Raw genomic sequence first — 6,144 nt, forward strand, 5'->3', positions numbered from 1 at the left:
TTGTCACGTAGGGACTCAATGTTGCTTAATGCACTGCGCCGTGCAACAAAAGGACATTTAGAACTTATAGATAAGAAGCTGAAAATAGGTCAAAACAGCCAGTGTTGGCTCATAGCTGGCTCGTTCCACTTCAGCTAGAAGTTCAAGGGCAGAATGAAGGTAACATTGGGGAGTATGGCAAAGTTGGCTTTGAAACTGACTCTGAAAAGCTCTGACTCAGCACATCAACATACAGCTTACCCTATAACCCAGTGATCACTGCCAGGATATCTGTGTGTCAAATCTCTTTTCGTTCAGCTGGGAAATAGGCAAAATTCTATGGAAGAAGAAGTGATGCTTTTTTCCTACCTGTAATTTCCAGAAGAATCCCTGTATCTCTCTGTGCCATTCTGAATCAGTGCAGAAATAATCTTCACTCTGTAACAACAAAACTATTTCCTTTTTATCAGTGGAAACACGTCTCTTTTGTTCTCTAAGGCCATTCTTAGAAACAAAAGAAGGGCTGCCATGTTTGAGGGAGGACAAGCTGCCCTGTTCCTTGCTGAGCATCAGCTTTTTTTGCCTCTGGAGTGTGTGCATGGGGAAGGGCATGCACTCATTTCACTCCTATACAATGTCATGCAGCTCCTGTGGGTTCCAGGGGCATTTGGAAATACTGGGGGGGGGAGATACTCATTTTAGAGGTTTTGCACTGTGCTTGCACAGTGAAGAGAGAAGCTGGAGATGGAGGGAGGTTAATATGGAGCAAGTACTGATAAAATGCCAGGAATGTAGCAGCAGAAATGAAAAAAAAAAAAGAAATATATGGAAGAAGGAAGGCATTATTGATAGCATTAGTGAAGTGTAAGTGTGTGGGAAGAAAATATGATGGATGCTGGCAAGGGAGGAAGAGCTCACAAAACTGATGTATTTCAGTTGTGAGAAAGAGGACACTGTTCAGAGCTATTACTTTTCCTTAGTACACACCTGTCTAACAAAGACTGTGATGGTGGAGTGATGGCAGGCAGTAGCGTGGGCTGTGCCTCTGCAAGGATGTTACAGCTGGTACCGTTGAATTTTGCTCTATTTTCACTGGAATAGACATCCTACATAAAGTTAAAAAGAAAAAAAAAAAGAAAGAAACAGAGCCCATGACAGCTAGTCTCTCAATTCTAGGGAGATGGGTCAATGTGCAGCCTTCACTAATGTGAAGACCAGGTAGTGACAATCTCAGCCCTGAACTGTCTCTCTCTGCAGGGTTGTCCTCACTGCTGTAGACCCAGCAAGCCTTCATATAATAGGAGAACTGGGCAAAAAATATGCACCACCTGTAATTGCTAGATATCTCTGGGACAGCCACTGGCTGAAAGGAGCATCTTATATTGGGAAAGGTCACTTGTCTGGTAAGGGACTGCACATACGGTAAAGACATATCTAGGAGAAGATGGCAGGTTTTTTGTTTTTTTTTCAGAAGGGATTTGAAATATATCATTGCTATACACCCACTGACATTAAATCAGCGTCTCCAAAGGCTGTGTCTTACTCAGAGTATGGCCAATCATCCCCACATCTACTATTAGGATTTTGCAAGAAAACATTTAGTGGCACTTTTTTTTCCCCCACAAGTGGTCCATGTCTTCACTAACTGAGCTGCTTTATACATATACTTAGTATTTTTATAGGTAAGCTCTTAGGGACAGACTGGTATTCTAGCTCGTTGGCATAAATAGTCACCAACAGTGTGGTCTGGTCATCTCTAGAAAAGATATAAAAAGGAAAGGATGATTTATTTTTTTGTTTCCTTTCTTACTAACAACTGTACCTAAGATCACAATAGACATAACAGAAATACTAAAATTAATCATTCTCCAAATGCCTGAGCAAGTAGCAATGACTTAACGTTAAAAACAGATACTCGCTGCTTTCAAGCTAGTTCTGTCAAGACTCATCAATAAATATGCTTGTACAGAAAGATGGGTCTCATAGCATCTCCCAAAATGATGGGAAGGCTTCATGTACAATTACAATAGCGATGGCATTACTGTGCACAGGAACACATACTTCTGATTCTCCTCACTACCTACCACATCAGTCTTTACTGTGAAGGCAAATTTATTCTCAAATTTTCCAGTCTCCTATCTAGAGATCTGTAATATCGAGGCAGTCTGACCCCATAAACCATGAATTCACACTTGATGACAGTCCTAGAGGACATTCATAGGTGTGCACGTTGACTCAGCCCGGATACAAACCCCCGGAGTCTGCAGCACTTTTGGATGAAAAATAACATACCTTTTTTGTCTTCAGATTCCTCATCTCCAAAAGCAGGCAGAGGTGGGGTGGGCAGTATGTATCTGAGAGCCACAGGAGTCAACATGCATTTGGGAGTGATATAGGGCATGTACAGGAAAGCACAGGGCTGGTATCTAAGTGCTCTTAAATATTTAATGAAGAGTCATGAAGAGGAAATTGGCAACTTTGCTTAACTTGTAAACAGCCAGGTGACATTAGCTGACAAACACTATGAGCAGGGAAAATAAGGAACAAGAGCTGAAGTAATGGAGGCCTGAGTTAATGCTTCAGTCAGTGGGTAGATCAGTGTTGTTGCAGAAGGTAGAACCCAGCTTTGCAGAGCAAAAGCTCTTTGGGGCCCCTTGGAGAGTGGTCTGTGTCCTTAGGACATATCAGGGAGAGTGGTGGACCTGGTGTAGTGCCTAGAGGAAGGCATGGATCTGCTGGGGCCAGACTCCCCAGAATGGACAAGGTCACGTGGTTGGCATGGACAGCACTGCCATGCAGGCTCCATGAAGTCAGGCAATGTTTAGGAAAATGAATTAAATTCCAAAAGAAATGCTTCCTGGGTCTGCGCCTCAGGACTGGAGCAGAGATACCTGGGCCAGAGCTTCCTGCAGTGCTGAGGGAAGTGGGGAAGAGAAGAAAGCTGTGGTAGACTTTGATGAGGCTACCCTTGAGTGAACGCACAGTGAATAAAAGACAGCTCTTGGAAACTAATTATTACATAAAAGTGCTCAGTGCAGATGTGTTGAAAATGCAGTTATGAAAGATGGGATTTAGCATCTATTCCAATAAAACCTGTGTCAAATGACAGCCAAGTCTGATACAGTTAATTAAAGCAGGGTGCTCAGACATTCATGTATAGACTATAGACAGCAATAAACAGCTTTTTCAGTTGATTAAACAGCAAAGGCTGGGGCTTTTGGCTTGGCACAGGAAATACTTGCTGCAAGTGTGCCTCAATGCTGCAGTATTGCTGCTCCCAACCTGGCAGGGAAGCCCTTGATGCATTCAGATGGCTGTCCCATTAGCACAGGCTAATAAATTATAATAAATGACCACCACAGCCCCATGGCTGCAAGGTCCCAGTGTCTGGGAGAAAGCATGGTGCACAGTGAAGTAATTTGCTGGGCCTCCAAGAGGTAAGAAGGGTGTTTGGAAGTGGGCATGCATTTTGTTGGGGTGATTTGGTTTTTCCTCTTCCTTTTTCTACAGATGCTCCTGTTGGTTTTTAGGCAGAGAAAAACTGTGCCAGAGCACTGATAAAGGAGTTTGGTAGCACTGAGACTTATTCTTAGAGCAATCAGCTTCCATTGTTCATAGCTTTAAGCCCTCATCTTCAGCAGCATCCTGAATGCACGCATGAATCACAGGCATGCAGTACGACAGCCAACGTTTACACATGTAACAGTAAAGTGCCTTGCCACAGATTATGTTTATAGCCAAGAAAAGAACAATAGAGAAACAAGAGAAGCATTGTATGCATTTCACAGGGCCCTGTCATTAGCAACAGCATCCTGCAGCCTTTCTTCCTCAGCAAAGAGTTTTACCGAACAATTCACTAGGACTATGGAAAACTAAAGCTGGCTGTGAGTGAATTTCTGCTTTCCATCTCACTGGGTTCGTTAAGCACGATTAGCCCTCTCACTGAGAATGCCACCAGCTATACTTATACACTGTGCCACTGGTATCCCAGGATTTGTGAGTATGGTTCACATTATTGATACGAATACGAATTCCTGCATTTATAGAATATTCAAATGGATAAGACAAGCACAATCCAGATGAGAAAAGTAGTATGGCAAAATTTTTGTTATGTTTTCTTTCTCTTGTAAGCAACAACAATAGATTTCCTAGGCACTTCAAGATGGTAAACACTGTAGGAAATGGAATGAAGGGACTTCCTACTAAAAATCTCAGCAGAGAACTGCCAACAGTGTAATAAATGTAATATAATATAATATAACACAATGCAATACAATGCAAGCTGCCTGCTGGTGTCAGAGGACTGAAAGGAAAAAGCAAGTTATTGGATACAAGGACTCATCAACAAAGCTAATTATCTCTTATGAATTGTTAATAGGTAAAAATATTTTTATTTATTTATATATGATCCAGAGAGCAAAAAGAGGCTAAAAAACATTTGGAGGAATGAAAGAGCAAGATGGACATATTTCTAGAGACTTTGTCCTGCGTTCATTTATCAGTCTGGGTTTTCCAGACTCAGGAGCCAACCAGAGCTTCCTTTCAAATCCGTGCTGAGCTTAAAAGTAGTAGAGAAAAGCATCAATTCGAAATGAGTTTTAGTAATGAAGCTGCTCTTTACTTTTCATAACAATGGATTTTTTAAAAGATTTGTCAAAGAGAATTGAATTTGGATCCGTGAATGCTGCAGTAAATGATGTAACTCGAGTTAATTAAATTCCGTCACCCAAGAAATACATTTTTTCTGTCTTCCAGCAGATGCATGCTACAACCATAGTCTTGGTAGAAGCTAAGCATGCATTTTAGATCAACTAGTTTTACCTGTGAAGCTATTCTGAGTATACTTCAAACATATGGAATAGTCTCATGAGCAAAAGCTATTTAGAATAGGGAAGATGGAAAAGTAAAGCTAATGTGAATCAGCTCAATATTCTTTTTCTGTTAAGTTTTGGTGCAAGTATAGGTGTGCACCTCACCAAAGTCAGCCTTTACTTTGGGGGGAGGTGGAGCGTTGCCAAGCTTTCCCCTTTGGGAATACTAATTACAGTACGCACCACCACGGATCTCCATCAACATTCAAACGAGCTTTTGGAATTGAGCAGCAAGTGACTAAAGTGTTACTTGTAGCATTAAATCATGGGGTGTCCCAAGGCGCACAGCAATATGATAAAAAAGTTTTTCTCTCATTTTGTGGAACAGATACTATGAGTATCATTTCACATCCAGATACCTACCCATCAGCAGTATCCAGACAATGTTCATTACCACAACATTACTAATATTTTTCTAAAAACACAAGTACACATGATGCTTGTATGTATCAGCAAACCACAGGGCAGCAGTATTTTACTTCAAAATGCACCATTTTTCTTTTTCTATTTTTCTTTCACTTGAATACTTTCAATAGCAATATTGTGTGTTCTTACAAGGGTTTCAGACCACAGATTTATGCTCTACTGGTAACTACACTGCTACTTTCAGCAGTAAACTCGATTCAGAAAAATAACCCATAAAATCTCATGTGCCCTGACTGCACAGTGAACCTAAAAAAAAATCTATCATTAAGAAGCAGGTTTGCTACATAGAATTTTGAGCAGCTTTAATTTCTGCTGTACATTCTCACCCACACTGAACAGTGAACTCCTGAGCTCACACGCAAAACATCCAATGACAGGATTTTAAATCCTGGAGCATAAAGAAACTGATTTAATCATCCCAAAGCATGTTGATAAAACAGTTAAGTAGATTAGATTAAAATTCCGTACTAGCAATGTTTTATGAGCAAAGCTGTTTTGTCCTATGGGTAGCATTTTTCTTTGCCGTAGTCTAAGAAAAGCATCACAAACAGTTGTGTTATGTACACTGAATACATGTTACTTATATCATAATAATTGCTCAGTTCTTGGCAAACTCAGAATTCAGAGTACTCATAAAGAGCAAGTTATGTGCATACCCATTTCCTATTAGAAATTTAATTACGTGGAACCAGGCTATGAAAACTAGAAATTTTGCTTCCTGCTCACGTGCCTGGACTTTAGAAGTCATCTGTGTTTTCTGTAGCACCTTAGCCCCAGATATTGCTAAATTAAGTGCCACCAGATCTCATAGTGGCAGAAGAAACACTCACAGATGCATATTTCCATACACGAATATAAGGCTTTGTCA

The sequence above is a fragment of the Meleagris gallopavo genome, chromosome 7, assembly GCF_000146605.3.
Source record: "Meleagris gallopavo isolate NT-WF06-2002-E0010 breed Aviagen turkey brand Nicholas breeding stock chromosome 7, Turkey_5.1, whole genome shotgun sequence".
Classification (NCBI taxonomy): Eukaryota; Metazoa; Chordata; class Aves; order Galliformes; family Phasianidae; genus Meleagris; species Meleagris gallopavo.